Raw genomic sequence first — 16,682 nt, 5'->3', positions numbered from 1 at the left:
TGCTAGACCGCCTCAAATCAAAAAAACATACACCAGTTAAGCCCCCTGATAAGGGCGGCGAGTCTTAACCCTACTCTATATTCTTTCCACACCTACCAAAATGGCTACCGAGAGCATCATTTATTGGAAATGTCGAGGACTTCTAAAAAATCTGGATGATGTATATGAAATCCTCGCCGAACACCAACCAAACATAGTTTGTCTGCAAGAAACTCATCTGAAACCAACAGACACAAGTTTTCTCAAGCAGTATCGCATATTCAGGAAAGATAGGCAAGGCAGTACTCACCCCTCCGGTGGCATTGCCATTGTAACACAAAAGTCAATCGCTTGTCGAAACATCTCGCTTAACACAGACTTAGAGGCAGTGGCAATACAAGCCTTAATATTCGGTAAAATAACAACGGTATGTTCACTGTATATTCCGCCAGATCATAGACTATGCAACAAAAATTTTGAAAAGCTGATTGACCAACTTCCAGAACCATGGCTGCTGGTCGGAGACTTTAATGCCCACCACCCATTATGGGGATGTACAAGAACGGACTTCCGAGGTGCACTAATTGAAAAGTTTTTGTTGTCCTCAGGATCATGTTTACTCAACTCAAAACAGCCAACATACTACAGCTCGGCTCATAAAACGTACACAGCCATTGATTTAGCCATTGGCTCTCCGATGCTCTTGGCAGCTACAGAGTGGGTTGTTATTGACAATCTATATGGAAGTGACCGTTTTCCCATCTCTGTGAAATACACAGGCAATAAAAATGTAAATGCATCTAGTCCCAGGAAATTTAAAGAATATGCGGCCAACTGGGAGATGTTCAGGGAACACTCAGCTCTGCCCTAGGCATTGACGATTCTTAACTCTTGATCACGCTGCACATTATAGATGCCGCAGAAAAACACATCCCACAAACATCAAGTAAGCCATGAAACAAACGAAGGCCGTGGTGGAATGCAGAATGTAAGACTGCCCGTGAAACACAAAACAAGGCATGGTCGAAGTTACGCCGATACCCCACGGCTGAAAACCTAATAGGATTTAAGCGTGCAAAGGCAAATGGCAAACGTGTTCGACGCATCTCCAAGCGAGAAAGCTGGTCATCATTCCTTTCTTCTGTGAACTCTTATTCTGATGCTCACAAAGTATACAACAGAATAAGAGCACTCAAAGGATATAGCACAATCCCAACACCTCTTGTCAGCACGAGTGGTGACTCTCTTGAACACCAAGCAGACACACTAGGGCAACACTTCGAATATGTATTCAGCTCAGCGCACTATACAGATTCGTTTTTGTGGCACAAGGTAACTGAGGAGAGGAAGCCTATATGTGATAAAAGACCATGCACAGGAGGGTACAATAGCCCTTTCACCATGCAGGAGCTGAAGATTGCACTTGGCACATGTGGGAACACAGCACCAGGTCCTGACAGGATCACATATGGAATGTTCAAACACCTGCATACGGACACGCTTGACACCCTACTCTGCCTGTATAATAAAATATGGGCCACAGGACGCTTTCGTAAAGCATGGAAGGAAGCGATCATTATTCCGATATTAATACCCGGAAAAGAACCCACTCTTGCTGCCAGTTATCGGCCTATTGCTCTAACCAGCTGCTTATGCAAGCTTTTTGAAAAAATGGTAAATTGCCGCCTTCTACATTTCCTTGAATACAATGGTCTTCTTCATCAAAACCAAGCTGGTTTTAGAGCTGGGCGGTCAACAGCTGATCAGCTCATTGCATTTGAATAATATGCAAGGGATGCTTTTGCACACAAACAACATTGTTTATCTGTCTTTTTCGATCTTGAAAAAGCATATGATACCGCTTGGCGCTATGGTATCATCCGCGACCTCTCCTCTCTTGGTATCACAGGGAACATGTTGAATACAATACGAAGTTACTTGTCTGAACGAACCTTCAAAGCTCGTGTTGGCAATGCATACTCAAAGCAGTACATACAGGAAAATGGTGTCCCTCAAGGTGGTGTTCTCGGTTGCACACTTTTCATAGTCAAAATGAACTCTTTAAAAAGTGTGTTGCCAAAAACCATTTCTTGCTCTGTATATGTTGATGACATCCAGATAAGCTTCAAATCTTGCAACTTGGCCATCTGTGAAAGACAGATTCAGCTAGGTGTTAACAAATTGTCCAGGTGGGCCGATGACAATGGGTTTAAATTTAACTCTGAAAAAAGTGTTTGTGTACTTTTTTCTAAGCAGCGTGGCGTCAGACCTGACCCCAACATTGCTTTGAATGGTCAGAGCCTAGCCCTTAAAAAGGAACAAATTTCTTGGCGTAGTTGTTGATGAAAAACTTTCCTTCATTGCCCACATAAAACAGTTGCGACTGAAGTGTCTCAAAGCAATGAATCTGCTAAAAATCCTCTCTCACCTTTCATGGGGCACAGACCGCGACTGCCTTCTGAGCCTTCTGAATAGTGTAGTTCTATCACGCATTGACTATGGCTCGATGGTCTATGGATCCACATCATCCTCTGCTCTAAAATTGCTTGATCCCGTGCACCACCTCGGCCTTCGCCTCGCCACGGGTGCTTTTCGAACTAGCCCAATTGCTAACCTTTATGTCGAGGCGAAGCGATGGTCACTGCAATGAAGAAGAGAATTTACTTGTGTTACTTATGCTATGAGGGTTCTATGCCAACTAGATCATCCATGTCGCTGGCTCCTGCTTGACAAAACTAGCACTGCACTTTTCTCAAGAAAACCATCTCTGACACCACCATACCCAATCAGAGTTGCCACTCATATTGAACATCTGGACGTTCCAGTTACCAGTCTTCATACAACTACCATAAAAAAATTAATTCCTCCTTGGGAAATGCACACTGTTAATTGTGACCTGTCGTTTCTTGAAGTGGGCAAACATGCATCCCCATTGCCATACAGCAGCACTTCATGTCACTTCAGGAGAAGTACACTTGTGATGAATATTACACTGATGCTTCGAAGTCTGCTCAAGTCTCCTGTGCAGCACATGGACCACAGTTTTCACAGTCAAAATCCCTGGACAGACATACTAGTATATTTACCACTGAATGCCCTGGTATCCTTTTAGCTGTGAGACACATTATAGAAAATAAAATACAGACGTCGAATCATCTACATAGACTCCCTCAGTGTTTTAACGTCCCTATCCTTTTGGAAATGGCATAATAAGAACCCAGTCCTGAACTCTCTTTATAACACCCTTATGTTTGCCCATAAACTAGAAATTAAAATTACACTGTGTTGGGTGCCAGGCCATCGCTGTATACCGGGTAACGAGGCAGCTGATAGGCTTGCTGCCTCAGCTGCCCTTCGAAATGACACAGACATTGATAAGATAACTTATCATGACCTCAAGCCACACATAAAAAGCATGATTCGGCAACAATGGCAAGAGGAATGGGACACAGCAACAGAAAATAAACTGCACACAATAAAGCCAAGCATAGGCAGGTACACCACAAAAAAACAGATTTAAAGAAGTAGCTCTGTGCAGACTCAGAATTGGTCACACATACACAACGCATACATATCTTTTAACTAACTCTCCTGCACCGCACTGTTTGAGATGTGGTGATCGGCTCACTGTCATCCATGTTTTAATTATATGTGCACAACTGGAACAAGTAAGGAGACGTCATTTTCCCTCCTTGTTCACTCACCAAATACCTGCACACCCATCCATTTTTATTGACGACAACCCAATGTTTCCTTTAAAACAGGTGCTTAAATGTTTATCACATGCAGGCTTTTTACATGGAATTTCTTATCGACGGGGGTCTCAGCCCGCTCCTCCTTGAGAAGACGGGTGAGATCTTTTAAAACATCTACATATACATCGCACATCCATTATATATCGCAAATGAATTTTAGGCCCTATACACCATCGTTTTTAGCGATATTACAGAGCAAATACATTTTTAGGCCCTATACACCACTGTTTTTTATCCCTTCATGAAACATCACAACTATCACATTACATAAACTTGAGTACACCGCTAACCTTGAGTTTGGCGCTCTTTGGCCTGAGTCGCCCTTGCGCCATTAAAATCCATCATCATCATCATCATCGACTGCAGAGGTGCTGGGGATGAATGAAAGGCAATGTTTAGTTTGACATGAAGGGATACTCTAGGGATAATTGATGTGGACCGAGATTAGTAGTTCATAGCCAGCTTTTAAAGAATGGATTGTTATGGTAGATCTCGTGAAACAGGCATGGGCAAGAAATTTTTTGCGAGTGCGAAAGAAGTAGCATTTATAAGGTGGACTTCATGGCGGTAATATTGGAGTTATGGTAATAACATGTTCAGTATATAACGCGATGCCTGGTTTTGTACACATTCTAGTTCAGATGGTAGTAATTTAACCCGTTAAGGGTATAGCGCTCCTCGCGCCGCGCTCATATCGCAAGCCACGGCAGATGAGGTTGGCACTAGGTGCCTCAGCGCGAGCGGCGCAGTAACAAACAAAAAAAAAACGAAAAAAAAAAAATTCTTCGAACCTGAACGCTGTCAGAGCTGGTTATTCTTCGTCTAAGCTCCGACATATTTAGTGACCCGGCATCCTACATAGATTCCGCTGGCTCTTTCACCCCTCATACAGCCGGCGACCCGCCCCAGGACGCTCGGGCAAAACGGCGCTTCGTTGGCCGCATTTCAACCAGTCAACCTGCCACCATTTTGACCCAACAGCCCTTGTACCTGGCTACTCCAACCCTCCTCGGCTTATGCTGGTGTCACCGTATTTTCGGCAGCTCTGTTCGCAAGTGCACCCACCCGTGCTCCTGGTCGGTAAACGCTGCGACCGGCCACCGACAACGGCAAGTGGTACTGGTGGATGGACATATCGCCTATTTTATGTTTCGGACAAGATCTCTGGCGCTCAATTCCTCGTTGACCCTGGAGCACAGGTCAGTGTAATACAAGCAGCTTGGGCAGACAGCCGTCGCAACGAATCTACCTCCCCGCTCCAAGTGATAAACAGCTCCTCCAACCACATGCGGCCAGCGGTCTCTTACACTTAACCTCGGATTGCGCCGGACGTTCCGCTGGATTTTCATCATAGCTGATGTCTCGCAGACTGTCCTCGGCGCTGATTTCTTCAGCTTCTTCACCCTCGCTGTTGATATGCAGGTCCATCGTCTCATCGATCTCGGCAATGAACTCTCCGTTAACGGCGTACTCTCCACCTCTTCCGCGACAGGTCTTAGAGCTTTCGTCCCTGCTTCGCCGTACGGGAAAATCCTTGCCGATTTTCCCAACACCACGAAGCCGCACACCAGAGAGTCACCGATGAAACATTCGATCACCCACCACATCGTGACCTCTGGACCACCTGTGTTTGCTCGCCCTCGCCGCATGTCTGGAGAACGTCTCGCTGTCGCTCGCCGTGAGTTTCAACATAAGCTTGAACTCAGCATTGTGCACCTTTCCTCTAGCAACTGGCATCGCCACACCACATGGTGCCAAATAAAGATCCGGGTGACTGGAGGCCATGTGGAGATTATCGCGCCCCCGCAGTGCTCGCACCGTACCAGGCCGCTATCCACTTCCTCACATACAGGACTTCTCATCAAATTTGGCTAGTTGCAGGATCTTCTCTAAAATTGACTTAGTGAAGGATTACCATCAGGTCCCCGTGGAGCCTGCTGATATTCCGAAGACAGTCATTACCACACCATTCGGCCTCTGAGTATGTGAGGATGCCTTTTGGATTGCGCAACGCTGCAGACTTCAGCAAACTATAAACGATGTTACGCGAGGCCTCGACTTCGTTTTCGCCTGCATCGATGATCTCTTCGCAAGCTCCTCTGAGGAGGAGCACGTAGCTCACCTGTGCGCCCTTTCCCAATACCTTGATGAATACAGCTTCGTTATCAATTTGGAAAAATGCCTCTTCACAGCAAAGGCCGTTCAAAATTTTCCACCCCCTACATCAGTTAAGAAGCTCAGAGAATTATTGGTCCTTCTGAACTTTCACCGCCGTTTTCTCCTAAAATGTGCAAATTTCCTGAAGCCTCTAACCGACCTTCTAGCTACCAAAAAAAAAAAAAAAATCCAGCTGCGCCACTTGAATGGACTGACGACACTGCGGCTGCATTCGCTGCTGCGAAGAAGGTGCTCGCAGACGCCACTTTGCTAATACATCTTGTTCCTGATGCTCCCCTGCGTCTTGTCACTGATGCACCTAGGATTGCAGTCGGCGCAGTACTTGAGCAGCACGTCTCTAGCTGGCAGCCTCTCGGTTTTTTCACAAAAGGTGAAGCCACCGGAGGCTAAAAAATACAGCATCTTCGGTCTAGAATTCTTCGCGGGGTACCTCGCCATCAAGCATTTCCGCCATTCCTGGAGGGTCGGGACTTTCACGTCATCACAAACCATAAGCCCTTGACGTTTGCCTTCCAACGGAATCACAGCACCTACACTGAACGCGAGATTCGCCAATTGTCTTTTATCTCAGAGTCTACAGTGGATCTCCATCATGTCCATGAAACGTAAAATGCTGCTGCTGATGCACATTCCCATGTCGGTGCCGTCTGACTCAAAAGTGGGCATGGAGGAGTTAGCAGCCGCACATCGCAACGACCCACAGCTGCATTGCCTTCGTTCCTTGTCCACGTCCCTGTCCTTCGCTTTATGTCCGCTGCCGTTTTCCTCTACGTTGATTACGTGTTAGACATCTACTGATGTTCCACGCCCCTACGTACCTTTAACTTTCCGTCGCGCCATATTTGACAAATTGCACCACATGAGTCACCCTGGTATTCGTGTCACACAGAAGCTAGTTCCATCGCACTTAATTTGGCCGAGCATGAATGCCGATGTCCGTCGCTGGGCACGAACCTGCCTTCAATGTCAGTGCGTGAAAGTTCAACGGCGTACCGTCACGTTTGCCTCACCTTTTCGGCCTCCTGATGCGAGGTTCTTCCACGTCCACTTAGACATTGATGGACCTCTTCCGCCATCACGTGGGGCCTCATACCTGCGCACATGTGTGGATCGATTCACCCGCTGGCGCGAGGTTATACCCATTTTTGACACTACGGCAGAGACAGTTGCTACGGCCTTCATGGCCGACTGGGTGTCCCGTTTCGGCTTCTCGTCTGTCGTCACCACCAGGGCTGGGCAAGATACTTCAAAAAAGTATTTTCGATACCGATACTCGACACCTTGGAAATTGTATTTTCGATGCCGATACAAAATACAGAATCTAAATCGAGTTTCGATACAGATACTCGGTGCTGTATCATCGATGCTTCGATACATCACTGAAATATGATTAGCGACATCAGGAAATTTTACCGTGCTTTCCGGAATCTTTATAGTATTCTTATAGCGTAGTTTTTCTGAAAGGGCTTAAACGAATACGCCAGCACGAAGCTCGTCTGTTTGGGCAGCTGTCCTTTTCAGAACTTCACATTGAATTGAAGCCAGGGTGGCAATGAAGGCTTCCACAAGCAACCTAGTGAAATATTTCTTTAAATTAATGCACGCGAACCGCCATGTGAGAACTTGGCTATGCATAAATACATCTGAATTTTTTCTTCAGTTTGTTCTGTTGCTTTTTATTTTATACTATGCGTTACTTACTCGGTGACGCCTGCGTAAATTTGTTTGATAAAGGTGCCACCTGCGTGCATTTGGAGAATTGAGCAGTTGTGTTGCCATTAGTGCGATAACAAACTGTTGGAGCTCTGCAGATTGTCAGAAGCTAGAACGAAAACAAGAAATATAAAATGGCTGAAAGCTTTTAGTCTAGAAAGAGCGCGATGTGGGCATGCTAAAAGTGACGCAAATGAGAAAAGCCTCTCAACATATGCACACGAGCACATTGCAATGCTGTATTAGATGATGCCTTTTATAAACGTGTAAGAGGGAATCATAGCCGCGTTGAGTCAAGCATCCTGGAGGTAGTTAGGAAACTCGAGGTTGACTAGCGTCGCTGGAGAACTACGGCTGGTTGTAGATCAAAGATAGACATATTTTTTACCGAAAATGGCGAATATGGTGTTAATCAATTTGCACATTTCAAAAAGTTGTGTTTTTCTTAAGAAAGAAATATCTTTACAAGTTTTATTCAAGGTTCGCTCAAATGTTTTTTGCAAAAAAATTGACAATGTATAATTTGTTACTCGAACTGTGCTGGAAAATTGCATTCATAGTTTTCATGTCGTGCATTTCATAAAAATTTAGACGTAATATTTAAAACAAAAAGTCTAGTGGAAGCCTCTTCCATGTGCAGTTAGAAAGAATGGATTTGTTTTCGTCAAACGCAATAACGGCAAGAATGGTGGTTAGCCGACTGCATCGTGGTGGACTGATGCCTTAGAAGCTTGTGTTCTTGCCGCTAAGTAGAGCTGGCACGCGGAGCCCAGGGGATTTGGGAAGGGTCGTGCATAATTTACTGCGTCTGACAGCACACTGAGGACGCTGCTTGACGAGAATCAGATACCGCAGAGACAGTGTGGGGGGGGGGGGGGGGGGAGGGGGCAAAGGGTGGAAAGAGCGGCTAGGGGTACAGCAGTGTGTGTGATCTCTACTGAGTGTTCGCCTCGCATTTCTGCTTTGTTCCTACTTGGTGTCTTAACGGCTTAGCAGCTTCGTGGTACGCACTCAGTGCTCAAAAATAAAGCACCTTTTGAGCGCCTACTTACCATTGCCTCCTTCAGTTTCAAAGAAAGGGAATCTGGAAATGTGATATCTTTAAAATACACGATACATTAAAAATGTATTTTCGATACCGATACTCCGATACTTTCATTTTCAGCACATGATACCTAATACCGATACACAAAATGTATTTAAGATAGTATCGAAGATACATGTATTTTCGATACTGCCATGACTGGTTACCACCGACCGCGGCCACCAGTTTCAGTCGGCCCTGTTCACCGCCCTTGCCAACAACCTGGCCGTCCGTCACACTCATACGACCGCCTACCAACTTTCGGCAAATGGCATGGTGGAACGTCTTCATCGCCAACTCAAGGCTATTCTTACCACTTATCAACCGAGGAAACGCTGGTCCGACCATATTCCCCTCGTCCTTCTGGGCATCTGCTCAGCATTGAAGGCTGACCATAGCTGCTTTTCTGCTGAGCTGCTATATAGTGTTCCCCTGCGACTTCTTGGAGAATTCTCTCCTTCGTCCCCTTCGGTCATCAATGATGCTTGTCCTACCTCCGGAACACATTTCGATACATCACTCCGGTCATCCCGGTCACCCCATTGTCATCCTCAATCTGCGTTTGTGAGCCAGGTTTTCATTCGCCGTGATCCCGTCCGTCCTCTCCTAACACCGGCCTACTACGGACCGCTCTGTGTGCTCCAGAGTGCGACGCATACATTCACCCTGGACATCTACGGTCATGAAGATGTATCTGCTGACAGGCTGAAACCTGCCTTTAACCGTGAACCCTACACTCTCGCTTCGACTCTGCCGACTCTGCCACCAAACTCGTCCGCTGCATGGGCAGATCCCATGGCTTCCGCTCTACAGGAGGGGAGGGGGAGGGCTGTAGCGCCCCTCGTGCCGCGCTCTTATTGCAAGCCACGGTGCTGGACAGAGGTTGGCACTAGGCGCCTCAGCGCGAGCGGCGCAATAAAGAAGCAGTTCGAACCCGAACACTCTTGGAGCTGATTATTTCTCGTTTGAGCTCCGACAAGGGCTTATGACGAGCTCAGCTCGTCACAAGTGATCAGAACTTTTTTGCTTATGACGAGCTGAGGTCGCCATGGTTTTTTCACATTGTTTCAAGGGGCTTTTGGAGAGTTCAGCTCGTCAAACGGTACTTCATCGCATAAATTGTAGATGGCAGCACGGATCCCATAATTTGCGTTTTTCTTGAATTGCGATTTTGAGCACTAGATGGCAGAATAATAATAATAATAATAATAATAATAATAATAATAATAATAATAATAATAATAATAATAATAATAATAATAATAATAATAATAATAATAATATTTGGTTCACAGGAAGGGAAAGGCGCAGTATCTGTCACACTTGCTTTTGTGGACACCTGAACCGTGCCGTAAGAGAAGGAAGGTGGGACTGAAAATGGATAGATGGAAATAGGAGTCGTAGTGGAGGTCTTCGCATGTAATTTCGACCACCTGGGGATCTTTAATGTGCGCTGACGTCGCACAGCATACGGACGCCTCTGTGTCCCGTTTAGGGTGGCTCGATGCAGCGCCGCTGTTCAGGGTGGAGACAACCTCGTCGACGTCGCCATATTGAAACACACGGGATCCGCTGCGCTAGCATGCGTAACTGCGCCGTTCTTGATTTCGGCGCTTCAGAGTGCTTTGAGTTTGTCATTTTCATCAGTATCGCATTGCGAGTAATTTCACTCTTAATGGCCATTTTAACATCCAATTGTCGAATAAGTAATTGTTTGACTTAATTTTACGGCCTCAAGTGGCCAAGCTTATGCGGCTGTGGGATGGGAAAACCCTGTTAGTATTTAACATATCCTTTCACCGGCATGTTCTGCTGCACTGTGCGGGTGGTTGAAATTGTCTTATTGTTTTTCACATGGCTTTTTTTCTTAATTCGTCGCTCTGTTGACGGCCGCATGCCAGCCGCTCGCGTCCTGCGGTTGGATTCGCTTCCGTCGCTCGGGCTGTTTCTCTTTTTTGTGCTTGCAGAAATTGATGTCGGTCTGCTTTCTTACCTTTAAAAGTGAAAATGCGAGTTGTTCGACTGTACGTTGCTTACAAGGAGCAATTACATGATTACAGGCAGACGCTGGTATATAGTAATGATGCATGAACTTCAGTATACGAACGTTGCCACAGCGCCTTTTTTTTTTCTTGGCGCCTGCAAAAACAGACTTCTCTGTTGTTGATAGCATAAATGGGTACGCAAGTTTTTCAATCGTTTCGTTTTTCTCATGGGCTCCCATTCGCCGAGAGTCCATGTATTCGCTCGCATGCAAAGTTCACTTGCACCATAGACATGCGCACTGGTTGCTCGACTGCGATTCCTCTTATATTTTATTCAAGGTGATCTCTACTGATTAATGAAGTATGCATGTGAACCTACACAAAAGGTGAATTTGAGGTCGTCATAAACTATGGATGCTGTTTCTTGAAAATTTTAAATCGAAAATAAGAGTAATCGACTTTAAAAAATCACTCACTGCCAAAATAAAAAAAAGGGGGAACGTAAAAGGGTTACTTGCAAAAACTGTATTATTATGGCTATACCTAAATTAATTTTCTGTCGACTGGATTGGGTACTGAACCGTAAGGCTATTGTAAAAATAAATGCTAGAGGCTTAAAGGTTATTGCTGCTGCAGACAAGTATGTAAAGAAGCTATCAACCTCATCCTAGCAGTCAGTAAAGACAGCAAAACCGAAGACGATGCGAAAAGCGTAGCTTGTTGATCCAGTTGATGCATGGTAACTGAAAAAAAAAAAAACAGCTGAAAAGAAGCGTTCATAACGAAATAAGTACACTGCATGACGTTGGAAACACCACTGAAATTTTTTTTTTTCTTGACATTTTAATTTGTCTCCAGCGCCGCCCCTGCATTTCTCTTATGAACGTGTCATTTCCGTTTTATTTTTTTATGTTCAATGCAAATTATGTTTTAATATATAGTGCAGTAGAACATGGAAAAAAATGTAAACTGTAATATAAATTAACGAGCCAGAATTGCATATATATCATGTATGTACAGTCGGTTGTAACCTTTATAGATAAGATATGACAGAACGCGTGAAAACAGATGCAAACCACGTATCATGTGACAAACTTAAAGCAAAAAATTTGATGTGCGCAGTGTGAAGTAGCATTCACAACAGAAATGAAAAAAAAAAAAAAAGATTATGTCAACCAGGAAATAGCAAGCAAGAAATACTGGTAGAGCTGATGTGTAGAGTGTGGTATAACAGGGCTAAAATAGTTTTCCTTAGCTTCCAGGATTGCAGCTGTAGTTACATTTGGAAGGTTATGGTATCTCTCCCAGTCAAGCAGTGACTCTCTTTTTTTTTCTGTTCAGGCTTCAGTTCACTTGGGCTGTGAACCAGGGGTCATTCGATACTGCTCCGATCGTGAATTGTGGAATACAAGTATTTTCAGTTTCTTTGAGCTTATTACGCAATAGGCGCCAATTCTCGTTTGCGGATCGCATTTCAAGGGTGTTTGCAAACCAGGCGGAAAAACTAGAAAATATATGATTAATTTTCTGCATATCTTCATGAGCGTAGTCGCCCATTGTTTTCTTTTCTTTTATTTTGTTAGTCCGAGGCATCATTAAGGAGCAGTGAACCAGCCTATGATCGCTAATCTCCTCTAGGACGCGCGTTGTAGCTTGTTCGGGATGATTAGTTAAAAGCAAGTGTAAGATATGACTGCCGCGCGTGGTTTGCTGTACCAGCTGTGAAAGGTGATGCAGCTGAAGCAATGTGGAAAAAGCGAACGCATTCAGAGCGATTATTCTGAGAACAGATAGAAGAAGACAAGCAATCGATAGAGGGATAATTGAAATCGCCACCTAAAACAATAATACACTTTGGAAACTTTGTTGTAATGTGTTCGAGAGCGTCGTTCAGGAGTTCAGAAAAATCAGATCTGCTATCAGGGGGACGATAGCAAGCCCCAAAAAATGCATTTGATGTGCTGAAAGCAAGCAGACACCCAAATCAACTCGAGAGGTGTGTCCATCTGCACAAGAGACGGTTGATAATCATCTTTACCTGCGATCATAACTCCGCCACCTCGGTAGTTATCTCTGTCTTCGCGGAGGATCACCAAAGAACTTGGAACAGAACTTGGAAAAAAAAAAAAAAAAAGAACTTGGAAGCGCAAGCTCGCTGTTGGAAACTTCGTCAGGTAACCAACCACGTTTCTGTGCCGATAATTATGTCAACGGAGCATGTGTGCAAAAAAGGTTTTTAAAACATCAAACTTTGAAAGAATGCTATGGAAGTTAGCTAGAAGAATTAAAATTGCTGATACACGAGTGGCTTGAGGTTGACGCGAAGGAGGCAGTCAGCGGAGGGAGTCATATGTGTGATCAGCTCTACTCTGCCTATAGATGAATTGTACTCATAGATACAGCCGCGTAGGTGAAGCTTGTTGAATCGAACACTAAAGCGCTCCTTCTCGTAACGGTTCGCTTTAGCATAGTCACGCAGCATCTTTCGGGCATAATGTACCCTGGGGGAGAAATCCTCCTCCAGCCAAACCTTAGGAGTATCGAGGTCTTTAAGTTTGTAAGCGTTACGCAGTGCCTCAGCCTTTGATTTAAAGGGCGGTGAATGTTGTCTCGGCGCTGCCCTACTCGATGGGCGCGCTCAATGTCGCCAGCATTTATCTGAAGATGAGCGGAGAAGAATTCCCTCAATTTTTTCTGATTCTAGCTCATATTCATTTTCTTTTTCTGGGAAACCTTTTATTAGGATATTGTTTCTTCGCATTCGGTTGTTGATATCGTCCACAACATCCACGATTTCTTCATTCGTTTTTGATATACCGGACTTCACCTGTTGTAGCGATTCATTGACAGCACCGACATTGTTTTTCACATCAAACATGCTACCAATGCTTTGTTCCAAGGAAATTAGTCTTGACTTAATGTCCACGATATCCCTTTTAATGTCAGCTAGGGCATAAGTCTCTTCATGACATTCCTTCACTAGCGCGAGAACGTCATCAATCTTAGGGCCACCAGGATTTGATTCAATATCATCTCAGCATAGCAGAAGGAGAGCAAAGCATGACGACAGGCATATAAGACATAGTCTAGGGAAAAGACACCGGATGAATCCCGGAATTGGGCCAAAATGATCGGCTTTGCTAATTCCCGTCCCTCGGCATACAAAAAATGTGCCAATGCGCAACCGGTAGGTGCAGAAGTCGATACACTGCTTGTTCTAGGAAGTCGCATAAAACCTCGGGGGGATAAGCAGACACGGGTGAATGAAGTAAAAAAACAAAAATAAGATATATACTACCTAGAACAGGAATGGCACAGCTTAGCGTTGGCAATTCGTGGCCGCAAATCCCAAGAACACAGTGCCCTAGCAAAAACGACCAATAGGGAGCGTTCAATAAAAATCTGTATTGGTTCTGTAGGTATTCTATGTGTTGTATCTGCATTTCTATAGGACTTATGTAGAAACTCATAAATCTTATAGGCTGATACATATTTGTCCTATAGGCAATAGCATTGGTTTCATAGATTTTTCTGAGGGTTGTATAAGAAAAGTATCAGACCAGTACAGAAGCCCATACATCTCATAGGCTGATACATGCTTGTCTTGTAGACCAGTACATATTGGTTCATGTGTCTGTTACATCAGTATGCCTTTGTTTATGGGTCTTACATGCAGCATCAGTAAGTTGGAGATTTTAGGATATTGCTTACTTTTCCATTTCGGACACATCCCCAAAAGTCGCGCATTCATCCCGTTTATTGAACGTTGCCGTAACGTACAGTGTTAACCGCAATAACAATTGAGAACGCCGCGACCACGTGGCCGCGACACAGAAAATATTCTCACTTAATTCTGCGCGCGGTCTCAACAAACTACGTACGGCTGGCGCCGCTGCTGCTGCTGCGACTGAATCACTGAATGAAGAGGGGAAATCACGGTTATAGCACGGTTCTGTCGGGGCCCAGCTGAGTCACAATCACCTACATGTGCAGAGCAGGGCGTTGAAATGGATTGAGAGGCGCGAGTCCAAGCAACTGCACCTGCTGCCGAAGAGAACGGCTCGAGCTGCCGAGCGCGATGCCGGCGGTGCTTCGCAGCGGAGAGGTAGGTTTCCATCTCCCTCACTCCTACTCCCGCTCAAGCGTTTTCGTGCAGGCCTCTCTCATTTTCCTTTCCACCTCTCCCTTGGGCGCGCATGCGCAACTCAGTAGAGGCTTGCCCCGCCGGGGTGGTGCAGTGGTAAGACGCCCGACCACTGTGCCGGAGTACCCGGGTTCGAACCCGACCTCGGCGGCTGCGTTTCGATGGAGGCGAAACGAAGAGGCGTCCGTGTGCTGTGCGATGTCAGCGCACGTTAAAGATCCCCAGGTGGTCGAAATTACTCCGTAGCCCTCCACTACGGCTCCTCTTTCCACTTTCACTCCCACCTTCCTCCCTTCCCTTACGGCGCGGTTGCGGTGTCCACAGAAAACAAGTGAGACAGTTACCGCGCCTTTCCCTTCCTAAAAAAAAATAAAGTAGAGGCATTAGCGCTGGCGCGCGCGATCGCCGATCGGGCCGGCGGCAGTTCGGTCACTTTGGTGCACTGTGTAAGTTTTCGCCGTTTTTCGGGGTGCTTCTCGAGGATATCTACGTTCCAGCGCACGTTCAGCTTTTGATCAGGTGTGTGTGCACGGGCTCTGTCAGTGTATGGTGTGGCTTTGCGTTGCAGAATGCCGTTGCCTGCGCGCCAACAAAGGAATTTGAATCGCGCGGTGTGATATAACCCAGCGCCAAGTTTGAAAGTTGTCTGCACGATTTCTTGAAAGTATTGATGGAACTTTTTAGCGTTAATCTGTTTTCGAATGTCGTGCGCACTGTGTTTCCTGTGGTGAGGCGCAAGACGGAATGTTGATTCAGCGGTTACCTCGGCTTTCAATAATGGCGGCGCCTCCCCTAACTGCCTCCGCATGAATACGCGCGCAATCGCTGTTGCCGGTATATATTTGCGCCGATTTCTTGAAGTCGTGGTGCTGTCGCGCAGAATTGCTTATTTTACAAGCTGTAACGCAATTTTTTACTTCTTTCAGGTGCCTTAGTATTTGAGAGACTACATCATCGGGCCGAAGTCCGCAATCTTGGAATCGAGGGCTACCTGGATGCAGTTAATGTTTGGATTATGTGCCAGTATGCGTTGCCGCTGTCATTGTGGAATAAAATGTGCGTACATGCACCTGCTGCGTAACTCATCCCCAGAAAATGTAACATAGCTGTCCTCTCCCTTCAGGTGTCCGGAGAGGTAAACACACGCAGGTACTCGATGAGACCAATGTTCAATAAGACCTGCAAAACCAGTAGGAAGCTTACTGGTTTTGTAGGTCTATCAAATAATTGACAGCTATGGACGTACTGGTATTACAGACCTATCTGTTTTACCAGATGCCATAGGACCAATAAAACCATAACCTATACAACCAATAAACAAGACCTATAAAATCAACACTCCAGCAGACCTGTAAAACCAATGGGCTAGGATACCCATACGACCAATACTCTGGCAGACCTACAAAACCAATATCAATAATCTGATAGGCTATTAGTTTTCTATTGGATTTTTTTGCTAAGGTGGCGGGGGATCCTTTAAGTAGGACACGGTGGCGCTGTTTCCCAGAGTGCCGACACTGGCTGCTTCGCAGTGTGTCAGCACGCTGTAGATGCCCGATAAATTGCAGGCCCCGATGTACTCCTTGCGATGAACTGCCGATGGCGATTGGTCTAGCAGGAAGGCAAAGGTCAACGAGTTTGGAGCGCTAGAACAGGAATGGCACAGATTAGCGGCGCCAATTCGTGGCCGCAAATCCCCTAATAATAATTGGTTCACAGGAAGGGAAAGGCGCAGTATCTGTCACACTTGTTTCTGTGGACACCTGAACCGCGCCTTGAGGGAAAGGAGGAATATGGGAGCGGAAGTGGATAAGCCGTAGTGGAGGGCCACGGAGTAATTTCGA

This window comes from Amblyomma maculatum, chromosome 2 (genome assembly GCF_055883805.1).
Source record: "Amblyomma maculatum isolate TAMU_Amacu chromosome 2, ASM5588380v1, whole genome shotgun sequence".
Lineage (NCBI taxonomy): Eukaryota > Metazoa > Arthropoda > Arachnida > Ixodida > Ixodidae > Amblyomma > Amblyomma maculatum.
The sequence above is the reverse complement of the archived record's forward strand: the minus strand, read 5'-3'. Positions refer to the sequence as shown.